Consider the following 12,977-nt stretch of genomic DNA (forward strand, 5'->3'; position numbering starts at 1 on the left):
GCAGCTCAGGCTTTGCCCAACCTTTCTTCTACCAAAATTGCATCAGTTGTACATGTGGACACATCATGGGATATGGCGTGGCCCCTTGTAACGTATGCTCAGGCCAGGTCTTACATCAGGACATATGAATGTAGATTTACCAAACCTCAGAATAGCAGGTTGGTAGTTAGCAGCCCCACTATCATATGGGTGACACCTTGACTCCATAATGAGTGGTCAGGCCTTAATGCATCACCAAGGTTGTTGAGGTGATGGATTGAAAGCCATGCCCAGCCTCCCTTATGCTCAGGGAGACAGTAACTCCAGACCTGAAGAGGCACGTGATCCTCACAAGTTAGATGACACAAATGTTGATCTGGGTTTTACTTGCTCCTATCAGGTCTAGGCCATTTTGATTTACAATGGACTGCCGTTATCTCACTGACATGTATATGATACTGATGATATCTGCTTGGAAATAGACATAGATGAGAAGGAAGTAATTGTTGAGGTATGTGTGTTGGACTATATGTGTTATTTGCTGTTGCAGTGTACTTTACATTTCTGTACAAAGTCCAGCAATGCTGATACTGATGCTTGCTTGTCCTCATATTTCAGCAACCAACATGGCTTATGAGCAGAGGCAGAATTTCATGAAGATGGCAGAACGTTACTGCCACATCCTTGAGGTGGAAGCAAGATACCGTAGGATGGGCTGGCGATTCTGTCATGAGAAAGCTTCGGGGGAATGGCATGCCTTTGCACATGGGGGACCGAAAAATCAGGCATCAAAGGACACAGGAGCAAGGTCCTCAGTGATGCAGCGGGTCACAGCTGGACCTACACCCTCAACATCAACTCCACCTGTCTCCACACAGCCACAGGTACCACTACCAGTAACCAGTGTTCCTTCACAATTTGAGCTAGACCGCTGAAGGGACCTATATAACATCCTCAAGATACTGGACAAATGAGAGGAGAAATCATCAGACAGCAGGAGGATGTTGAAGTACATTAAAAAGAAAATCAAAAAGGGGAAGAAATGAACAATTCAACTTGTGAACTACCTCCCAGTTCCTTTCCCTCCCTTTTAAAGTTTTGAAATGTTTTATGTTGGGTTTTAGATAGTTAGTATTAGGTTAGTGTTAGAAATGGGGTCTTTGGTTAGCAGTCAGGTTACCCCCTGTCCAAGCAAGGACCCTCACTCTAGTCAGAGTAAAAGAGAATCACCCTCAGCTAACCCCCGCTCACCCTCTTGGTAGCTTGGCAGAAGCAGGCATGCTTAACTTCAGAGTGCAAGATGTAAAGTATTTGTAACAACACACACAATAACTTAGTGAAAACACTACAAATGACACAACACAGGTTTAGGAAAATAGAAAATATTTATCTAAACAAAAGAAGACCAAAACAACAAAAATACACCGTACACAAGTCAAGTTATTAACTAAAATGCAAAAAGAGTCTTCAGGTTCCTTTAAACACAACGCTAACGCTGTTAGCCTGAAAATTTACCTTGGTCACGTCAAAATAACCAGCACGGGCGAGTGTGCATCAAAAAGGTAACCGGTGCATTGATTTCTCACCCGCAAGTGAGGTCATGCGTCATTTGTTCTTCTCCGGTCCGATTGGCGTGCATCATTTCTTTCCCCGCAGGAGAGAGATGCGCTGATCCGGACAAAGTACCTCGGGTCCAGGCAGGCTTGAGTTGTTTATCTGCACCCAGCAATGTTGCATCATTGCAGCCTCTGTCAGCGATGCTGAGTGTCGTTTCTCCAGCCGCGAGCATCGATTTCACAGCCGCGCTGCAAGCTCTGCATCGATTTTAGCTGCAGATCCAGCGGCGCGTCATTTCTTCAGCCGCTCTCGGAGGTTGCATCAGAAATTTCCCGAACTGTGTATGGATTTTCAACCTTGGTCCACCAGCTTCAGCTGTCCAGGCCACAGGAACTGGGTAGGGCACCACTTGGCAGGGCAGGAGTCTCAGCAGAGGCTCCAAGTGCTGGCAGAGAGAAGTCTTTGCTGTCCCTGAGACTTCAACAACAGAAGGCAAGCTCAGTTTCAAGCCCTTGGAGAATCTTTCACAAGCAGGAAGGCACACAAAGTCCAGTTTTTGTCCTCTTGCACAGGCAGAAGCAGCAACTGCAGGATAGCTCCACAAAGCAGAGTCATAGGCAGGGCAGCTTCTTCCTTAGCTCTTCAGCTCTTCTCCAGGCAGAGGTTCCTCTTGGTTTCCAGAAGTGATCTAAAATATGTGGTTTTGGGTGCCCTTTTTATACCCATTTTGCCCTTTGAAGTAGGCTTACTTCAAAGAAAAGTCTCTCTTGTTTGTGAAATCCTGCCTTGCCCAGGCCAGGCCCCAGAAACACACCAAGGGGTTGGAGATTGCATTGTGTGAGGGCAGGCACAGCCCTTTCAGTTGTGAGTGACCACTCCTCCCCTCCCTCCTAGCACAGGTGGCTCTGTCTTCTAGCCATTTTAAACACCACTCTCTTTTTTGCACCAATCCAACATACACTAACCAGCATTTGTCTACAATAAAAGAACTCCAGCAAAGAGCCCTCTTTCTGGGGCCCGTCAGGCATTGCAGTGCTGGCCTGATGAGGAACACAGCCCAATGATGAAGCATGTCACCCATTGGTGAGTGAGGGCTCTTGTTCCATTACATTTGGACCCCCAGGGACCTCTTCTTGTCTTTTTGCCCCTAGGTTTCTACAGGGATCCTGTCTTTTTTCTTCTCAATGGAACTGTGTATTCATTCTATTGTGATTTAAATGGAAGTAATATACACAGGACCAGGTTCATTTTTCCAAATCTCCAGACTTTTGAGCTTCCCCCTTGTTTTTTGAAGAAAAAATACTGACCTACAGGTAGAAATTGGGAGTAACATGTCAAGCAAGATGATACTTTCCTATACAACCACGCCAAACAAGGGACAATAAGGCTATACTTGCCCAGATGAGTCTTCATTGTCTAAGTGGAAATATCTGGAGAGTCCACCTGCATTGGAGTGGGTACTCCCAGGTCTATGTTCCACTGTAAAGTCAATACCCTGTAGGGAAATGGACTACCTCAGCAATTTAGGATTTCATCTGTTTTGGCCATAATAGAGGTTTGTGATTCATTTGTACAATGAAATGAGTTACAAACAAATAGGGTCTCAACTTCTTCAAGGCCTAGACCACAGCAAAGGCCTCCCTCTCTATGGCAGACCAACGCTTTTCTCTAGAGGCAAACCTCCTACAGATAAAAGCAACAGGTTGATCCTGGCCCTCTGAGTTAAGTTGCGATAACACTGGCCCAACCCCCAGTTCAGAAGCATCTGTCTGGACAATGAATTTTTTGGAGTAATGTGGGCTTTTTAAGACAGGTGCAGTGCACAGAGCCTGCTTAAGCTCCTCAAACGCTTTCTGACAGTTGTCTGTCCATAGTAATGTTTTAGGCATTTTCTTGAAAGTGAAGTCATTAAGAGGGGCAACAATGGAGCATAGTTCTTAATGAACCTCCTGTAATACCCATTGTGGCCTAAGAAGGCTCTGACCTGGGTCTGAGTAGTAGGGGGAGCCCTATAGCCCAGTCGATAATTGTCTGGATCTTCTCCTGTAGTTGTTCAAACTGTTCTCCACCTACCAGGTAGCCCAGATAAAACACTTTCCCCTGCCCTATCTAGCACTTTGAAGCCTTGATAGTGAGGCAGGGCCTCCAACACTTTCCATAGGTGGACCAGGTGGCCATCCCAGGTGGAGCTAAATACAGCAATGTCATCTAAGTATGTTGCACTAAAAGCTTCCAAAACTTGGAGGACTATATTCACCAGCCTCTGGAAAGTGGCAGGTGCATTTTTCAAACCAAAGGGCATACCTGTGAATTGATAATGCCCTCCTATGGTAGAACATGCAGTTTTTGCTTTTGTATCCTCTGATGACTTAATCTGCCAGTACTCTGCGGTCAGATCAAAGATGCTTAGATACTTGGCAGAAGCCAGTGTATCTATGAGCTCAGCTGCCCTTGGTATAGGGTGAGCATCAGTTTTGGTTATGGTATTAAGTCCTCTATAGTCCACACACAACTGCATTTCTCTCTTTCCTTCTGTGCAATGAGGTTTGGGGACAAGCTCCACTGGGCTGGCCCAGGGGCTATCAGGGGGCTCAATAAATCCCAGGTCTAACATTTTCTGCACCTCAGATTTAATGCAATCCCTGACATGGTCAGGCTGTCTATAAATCTTGCTTTTGACAGGCAAACTGTCTCCATTATCAATTGCATGTTCACACCAGATAGATGTACCAGGTATGAGGGAAAAGAGTATAGAAAATTGCTCTAGGAGGTTTTTGCAGTCCTCTCTCTGCTCTGCAGTGAGGCAGTCTGCAAGCACCACCACTTCCACTAGGCCATCAGCTTCAGTGTTGGAGAAGAGGTCAGGGAGAGGCTCACTCTCTTCTTCCTGCTCCTCATCTGTGGCCATGAGTAGGGGTAAATCAGCCCCATCATAGTAAGGTTTGAGGAGTTTGACATGAAGCTCCCAAAGGGGGCTTCTGGCACTGCTCAGGTCCACCAGGTAGGTGACCTCACCTTTCTTCTCCACAATGGGATGGGGTCCACTCCATTTATCCTGGAGAGCTCTTGGGGCCACAGGCTCCAAAACCCACACCTTCTGTCCTGGGGGATACTCTGTCAGGACAGCCTTCTCGTCATGCCATTGCTTTTGGAGCTCCTGGCTGGCCTGAAGGATTTTAGTGGCCTTTTTCATGTACTCAGTGTAGGAAGGTAGCCTCTTTCTAGCCTTGTTACCCCCACTCTTGTCCTGTTTGTGAGTATATGTCAGGTTGTTTTTACTGTCTCACTGGGATCCTGCTAGCCATGGCCCCAGTGCTCATAATGGAAACCCTATGTGGTCAGTGTGTTTGATATGTGTCACTGGGATCCTGCTAGCCAGGACCCCAGTGCTCATACGTTTGTGGCCTATATGTGTTCCCTGTATGGTGCCTAACTGTATCACTGAGGCTCTGCTAACCAGACCCTCAGTGTTTATGCTCGCTCTGCTTTTAAAATTTCACTGCAGGCTAGTGACTAATTTTACCAATTCTGATTGGCACACTGGAACACCCTTATAATTCTCGAGTATATGGTACCTAGGTACCCAGGGTATTGGGGTTCCAGGAGATCCTTATGGGCTGCAGCATTTGTTTGCCACCCATAGGGAGCTCAGAAAATTCTTACACAGGACTGCCACTGCTGCCTGAGTAAAATAACATCCACGTTATTTCACAGCCATTTTACACTGCACTTAAGTAACGTATAAGTCACCTATATGTCTAACCATCACTTAGTGAAGGTTGGGTGCAAAGTTAATAAGTGTAGGGCACCCTGGCAGTAGCCAAGGTGCCCCCACATTGTTCAGGGAAATTTCCCCAGGCTTTGTGAGTGCGGGGACACCATTACACTGGTGAGCTACATATAGGTCAATACCTATGTGTAGCTTCACAATGTTAACCCCAAACATGGCCATGTAACATGTCTAGGATCATGGAATTGTCTCCCAAATACCATTCTGGTATTGGGGGGACAATTCCATGCATCCCCAGGGCTCCTGCATGGACCCCGGGTACTGCCAAACTAGCTCTCTGGGGTTTTCTCTGCAGCTACTGCTGCTGCCAACCCTCAGACAGGGTTCTGCCCCCCTGGGGCCTGGGCCGCCCAGTCCCAGGAAAGCAGAACAAAGGATTTCCTCTGAGAGAGGGTGTTACACCCTCTCCCTTTGGAAATAGGTGTTAAGGGCCTGAGAAGAGTAGCCTCTCCTGGCCTCTGGGAATGCTTTGAAGGGCACAGATGGTGACTTCCTTGCATAAACCAGTCTACACTGGTTCAGAGAGCCCCCAGCTCCTGCTCTGGTGCAAAACGCGACAAAGGAAAGGGGAGTGACCCCTCCCCTGTCCATCACCACCCCAGAGGTGGTGCCCAGAGCTCCTCCAGTGTGTCCCAGACCTCTGCCATCTTGAATGCAGAGGTGTGAGGGCACAATGGAGACCTCTGAGTGGCCAATGCCAGCAGGTGACATCAGAGACCCCACCTGATAGGCTCTTAACTGGTTAGGTAGACAATCGTCCTCTGAGGGCTATTTAGGGTCTCTCCTGTGGGTTCCTCTTCAGATAACGAATGCAAGAGCTCACCAGAGTTCCTCTACACTTCTCTCTTTGACTTCTGCCAAGGATCGACCACTGACTGCTCCAGGACGCCTGCAAAACCGCAACAAAGTAGCAAGAAGACTACCAGCACCATTGTAGCGCCTAATCCTGCCGGCTTTCTCAACTGTTTACTGGTGGTGCATGCTCTGAGGGCTGTCTGCCTTCACCCTGCACTGGAAGCCAAGAAGAAATCTCCTGTGGTTCGACGGAATCTTCCCCCTGCTACTGCAGGCACCAAACCTCTGCATCACCGATCATCTGGTTCCCCTCTGATCTTGAAGAGCATGGTCCCTGGAACACAGGAGCTAGATTCAAGTAACCCCAATAGCCCAGTGGTCCTTCTGTCCAAATTTGGCGGAGGTAAGTCCTTGCCTCCCCACACCAGACATTAATCCTGTGTACTGCATGAACTGCAGCTGCTAGGGCTTCTGTGCACTTTTGCAAGGATTCCTTCATGCACAGCCTAGCCCAGGTCCCCAGCACTCCATCCTGCATTTCTCTACTCACTGAGTTGACCTCCGACTTCGTGGGACCCTCTTTTGTTGTACTGAGACAACTGCCATGTTCAGATTTCCTGAATGCCTGTTCAGGTAATTCTGTGGGAGCTGCCTGCTTCTGCTGGGGCTCTCTCTGTTGCTGAGTGCCCCCTCTGTCTCCTCCTCCAAGGGGCGACCTCCTGGTCCTTCCTGGGCCCTGGCAGCACCCAAAATCCTCAACCGTGACACTTGCAACTAGCAAGGCTTGTTTGTGGTCTTTCTGCATGTAAATAATTCTGCATCCCCCAGCACACCGGGGGACATCTTCTGACCAAAGGAGAAGTTCCTGGCACCTTCTGTTGTTGCAGAACCTTCAGCTTCTTCCACCCGGAGCAGCCCTTTTGCACATTCATCCGGTGTTTAGTGGGCTCCTGCCCCCCCCCCCCCGGACACTTGCGTGACTCTTGGACTTAGTCCCCTTCCTTTGCAGGTCCTCAGGTCCTGGAATCCATCTTTAGTGCTTTGCAGTCAGTTGTTGTCTTTGCAGAATCCCCTATCTCGACTTTACTATCTTTCTGGGGTAGTGGGATAACTTTACTCCTACTTTTCAGGGTCTTGGAGTGGGGTATCTTGGACACCCTTAGTGTTTTCTTACACTCCCAGCGACCCTCTACACTAGGTCTGGGGTCCATTCGTGGTTCGCATTCCACTTTTGGAGTATATGGTTTGTGTTGCCCATGGCCTATTTTCTCCTATTGCATTCTATTGTGTTCTACAGTGTTTGCACTACTTTTCTAAGTGTTTTACTTACCTGATTTTGGTTTGTGTATATATTTTGCGGAGGCCTGGTACATCCGGCGTAGGCTTATTGTTTTAAAGGGCATGTGAGCCATCTTGACATTAGTCGACAGAAGGAGTCCCAGCTGTTATTTTTTAGTAGTATCAGTAGAAATTTCTTAGCAGGAACCTGTTGCCCCCTATATGAGGATTGATGAGGACCAGGTCCTACGGGGAAACACTTGCACAAATTGGTATGTTAGACAGAATTTTATATCCTAGTTTTTATCCTTTCTCTCTTAACATTTTAACCCATGTCTTATTTATTGTACTTTTTATCTACAATCAAATATCTAGTCTTGTTGATCTTATTCTAATACTGTCCTGATTACTACTGTTTTTATATTGTTATTATTTTTTTATTTTTTTTTATTTTCTCCCCAAACAAACACTATTTATTATGTATGATTGTTATCTCTGTTATTTTAAATGGCCTAGATTTCTAGACCGAATGAACTCAAATAAATAAAATATATTTTGTGTATATTACTTACCTCCTAAGGGAGTATATCCTCTGAGGTACTTTGGCATATTGTCACTAAAATAAAGTACCTTTATTTTTAGTAACTGTGAGTATTGTGTTTCTTATGATATAGTGCTATATGATATACGTGTTATAGTAGGAGCTTTGCATGTCTCCTAGTTCAGCCTAAGCTGCTCTGCCATAGCTACCTCTATCAGCCTAAGCTGCTAGAACACTGCTAATCTACTAATAAGGGATAACTGGACCTGGCACAAGGTTTAAGTACCACTAGGTACCCACTATAAGCCAGGCCAGCCTCCTAAACTCAGCCATTCTGGATCTAACGCCAAGTACATAGTCTACAATGCCTTGTTTAGAGGTCTTTAAAGGTTGCTCCCAACTCTCCTTCCAAGAGCAAGGGGACCCCCAACAGGGTGACCAAAGAAGAGTTCAAAGGGGCTGTAGCCCACTCCTTTATGGGGTACCTCCCTGTAGGCAAAAAGGTGGCATGGCAAGAGGGCATCCCATCTCCTTCTGAGTTTTTCAGAGAGTACCATGATCATGCCTTTGGGAGTTTTATTAAACCTCTCAACCAATCCATTTGTTTGTGGATGATAAGAGGTAGTGAATTTGTATGTTACACCACACTCCTTCCACATAGCTTTAAGGTATTGTAATTGTATTGTAATCGTATTTATATAGCGCTTACTACCCCTGACAAGGGGTCAAAGCGTTTTTCGGTGAGTAGCACGCTACTATGGAACCCAACAAGAATTAGTGATGGATTAGTATCAGGAAATAATGAGTACAGTTTTAGTATTATTATGAGTTAATTTGAGCCACGGATATGAGAGTTTGTTAGTTAGATTGACTGGAGTAATGGAGGGGTGGAGGAGGAAAGAAATCCAGAAGTGTTAATTGGGAGTATATCCGTAATTTACTCAACCCAAAGGATTGGGATGAGTAAAGGGGATGGAGGAGGGAAGAGTATATGGAGGGGTTAGGGAGAGCATAGTAGCAGGGTGAGATAAATGCGGGAGAATTTAGTAGGATTGTGTGGGAGGTCACGGTAGTAGAGTGAGGTTTGGTGAGTTAGATGTGGAAGCGGAGGGAAGAGCTTAGGCAGAGTTATTTAAGAGATGAAAGTAGTAGAAAGGATTTGTGAGTGAGAATGGAGGATAGTTTGATAGAGACATGCCATATGATGATGGGTAGATAGGAGTGATAAGATGAGAGCAGGAATTCATAGATATCTACTACAACAACCCACCCAGGAGCCATGCAATGACCCACAAACATGCCAAGCACAGAAACAACACATACACATACATACATATATATATATATATATATATATATATATATATATATATACACACACACGAATACACACAGATATGCACATACAATACATAATTAGAACCATGGGTAAAATATACTTAGTCAAACAGGTTTAAAGGGTGTGTGTGTATTTTATTGTTATGACATAGTAGCGATACATATTTTCCAAAGAAACTATACATAACTAGAAATATACACATAATCTGAAAAAAATATTTATCAACATAGGCATATACAGTTCATAGTTGTTTGAATCTGGTGGTTATGAAGGAAAGAGCCAACTCTTGAGTAGTTTTCTGAAGACAAGAAAGTTATCTGTTGCTCTTATAGTTGGGGGTAATGAATTCCATAGTTGGGCTGCTTGAACAGAGAAGGATGTACCACCTATAGTCTTTTTCTTGTATGGTGGTGTTCTAAGGCGGGGTGCCAATCATGAGCGGAGGTTTCTTTGTTGGATGTATTTGGTTATTTTGTTTCTGATAAAAAGTGGTCCTGTTCCATGTATAGTTTTGTGGGTGATACAAAGCAGCTTGAAAGTGCATCTTCTGGCAACGGGTAACCAGTGTAGTGCTCTCAAGGCAGGGGAGATGTGGGATTGCGGCTTTACATGTAATAGTAGACTGGCTGCGGAATTCTGGATACGTTGTAGTTTTTTCATAACAGATAGAGATGATCCGTGGTAGAGGCCATTGGCATAATCCAGTTTAAATAGTACAAGCGAGATAGTAGCTTGCACCTTGTGTGGAAATCCGACGTGGGGGAAGATGCGTCTTAAAGTCTTCAAGGTGATGAAGCTTGTTTGTGCTAATTTGTCCACTTGGGCATTCATATTTAACTTGGAATCCATGGTGATTCCTAGGTTTTTAACTTCCTTGGATAATTGAGGAGGTGGTCCTAGATCGTCAGGCCAGACGCACAGAGGGTCATCATTTTTTAAGTCAACACATATGAGTATTTCTGCTGTATTTAGTTTAAGATGGCTCCAGGTCATCCACTGATCAACGGCTCTGAGGCAACTGAAGATTTGTGAGTTTTCAATGTTTTTGGGGCATCTAATTTAAGTAGTATTTGTGTGTCATCTGCATAGTTGTAGCATGTGAGATGGAAATCATTGATCAGTTCTGGTAAAGATATCATGTAGATGTTGAAAAGCAAAGGTGAGATGATTGACCCTTGGGGGATCCCTGCTTTTGTGAGGTAGGGTTCGGACGAGAAGGCGGGCGAGTGGATGATATTCGATCTTTTTTGAAGATAGGAAGTAATCCAGTAGAGAGCAATCCCTTGTATGCCGGCTTTGTGGAGTCTTTGAATTAGGGTGTCATAGTCAACCGTATCAAAGGCAGCTGAGAGGTCCAAGAGAAGTAGTGCAGCAACTCCATTTCGGTCAACTGTGTTTTTAAGATCATCCCAGATTGCTATGAGTGCCGATTCAGTGCTTCTTCCTGGGCGGAATCCAGTTTAGAAGTCTGAAAGTATAGAATTGTCTTCAATGAATTGAGACATCTGGGCGAATGCTGCTCTTTCTAACAATTTGCCCAGGAAAGGTCCATTTGTGATTGGTCTGTAGTTGTTGGGGTCTTGCGGGTCTAGGTTTGTTTTCTTTAATAAAGGTTGTATGTATGCCTTTTTCAGGTCTACAGGAAAAGTTCCTGAAGTTAAAGAGTTGTTGATGATTCTTCTTACAGGTGTGGCAGCAGAAGTGGATAGAAGAATGTTCTTGAAGATTTGTGGTGGGCAAGGGTCAGAAGGGCAACCAGAAGGTCTGCTTGCTTTGACCAAATCCATAAATTTATCCTGGGATATTTGTTTGAAGGACTGCAGAGGTTGGGTTGGTTTATTCTTAGAGGGCATTTTAGGAAAGGGGTTGGTGCTGAAGTTTTTCTTCTGTTTTAAATAGGAGTCCAATGTGTCTGCTTTGGTTGTGTAGTGAGTTGCCAATTTGTTTGTGAAATCTTGAGTAGTGGGATGACTTCCTTCCATGCATGTAGGTTTTCGAAATTTATTGAGAATTTTATAAAATTCCTTGGTTGTAGATTGAGCATTTTGAATTCTGTCTGAGTAGTACCTTTTTTTAGCTTTTTTGATTGATGATTTATATATCCTGTTAAGTTTGTGTAGCTGCAGTTTGTCTTGACTGTTGTTTGTTTTGAGCGAGGTCTGCTGCAACTTTCTGATTTGTTGCTTTATCTTTTTAAGTTCTGTGTTTCTCCAAGGTGTTGGTTTTCTTTTGTTGTGTTTAGTGTTTCTGAGTGGTATTAGGATATCAAAAGCTTCCTGTAGCCACTCATAAGGCTTTGGCACAGAATTCATTGTATCTAGATCTGTGTTGGCTGTTAGTTGTGTTTCTAAGTCATCCAAATTGAGTTTTCTCCATGGTCGATAGGTGTATGTATGTAAGTAGTTGTGGGGTGTGTTGATTTGTGGAGTTGTATGTTGGAAAGTTATCAAATGGTGGTCTGACCAAGTCATTGGCGTGATGCTATGAATAGTAACTAGTTCACGCTTAGCAAAAATGACATCTAGGATGTGACCAGCGATGTGTGTGGGATTGTGTACAATCTGATGTAGGTTTAATGCGACTAGGCCAGTGGTGATAGCTTTTGGATGGGGCATATTGGGTTTGTCAAACCAAATGTTTAGATCCCCAAGAATGCATAGGTTGGAGTATAGTGTAATAAGGTTTGAGACTGTTTCTAGAAAAGCATCTGGGAATGTGGAGTTGTTAGGTGGAGGTCTGTAAAGGAGGAGAAAGTTACAGGAGGAAGTTAGAGTAGGGTGGCATCTGGTAAGGAGGGCTTCACAACCTTGTATGGAGATGTTGTCTGTTTTACTGAGGTTCAATGCCTGTTTGAATATAATAGCTAGTCCACCTCCTCCCTTGCCTATACGGTTTTGTGTGATGGTTTGATAGCCTGGAGGAACGGCTTTGTGCAACACTGGGGCCATGTCATCTCCCAACCAGGATTCAGTTATGAATTGTAAGTCAGGTTGTGTGTCTGTGAGCAGGTCGTAGATGTGGTGCTTGTTTTTTGAGAGTGATCGAGCATTTATGAGCTGGCAGTTTAGAAAAGGTATGTTAGTGGTAGTGTTGTTTTGTTTAGGAGAAGGGTAAGTAGTATAATGTGAGCTTGAAGCAGGAGTGTTGCTAGTTGTGATAACTGTTTGAGGCTCACAGTAGTCTTGCTTTTCAATGTAGTGTTCCTCTTCCAGCAGGTTAAGGAGGCATTTTGTTGGGTCTGTGTGTGTGGGTGGTGGACTTGGTGGCTGAGAGAGCCATGGGGAGTGTACTGTTTTTTGTAGGGTAGTTTTATTATGTAATAGACAAGGGGATGAAAGGTTGCTATGAGTGGCATGTTTTTTATTTTGTTTGCGTTTGTTTAGTGTGGATGCAGTATGGGTTAGGAGTGGTGGAAGAGCATGTGGATCATGATGTAAGGCTCTAAATTGTGCAATGGAGGATAGGCGAGTGAATGAAAGTTGCTGGGTTGGGGTGCTTGTGGTAGGTGTTTGTGAAGAGTGAGAAAGTAGGGGTGGAGATAGGATGGAATTTTTATTCTTTGTGTAGTCCTGAGGGTGGGAGTGGGTATGACGGTAAGTGTAATTTAAGTTTGTGTTGCTTTGATGTGCTGATGTCTGTGGTTGGTATTGTTTTTGTGGAATAGTGAGAGGGGATATTGGTGTAGTTGTTTTTGGTGA

This window comes from Pleurodeles waltl, chromosome 3_1 (assembly GCF_031143425.1).
Source record: "Pleurodeles waltl isolate 20211129_DDA chromosome 3_1, aPleWal1.hap1.20221129, whole genome shotgun sequence".
NCBI classification, from domain to species: Eukaryota; Metazoa; Chordata; class Amphibia; order Caudata; family Salamandridae; genus Pleurodeles; species Pleurodeles waltl.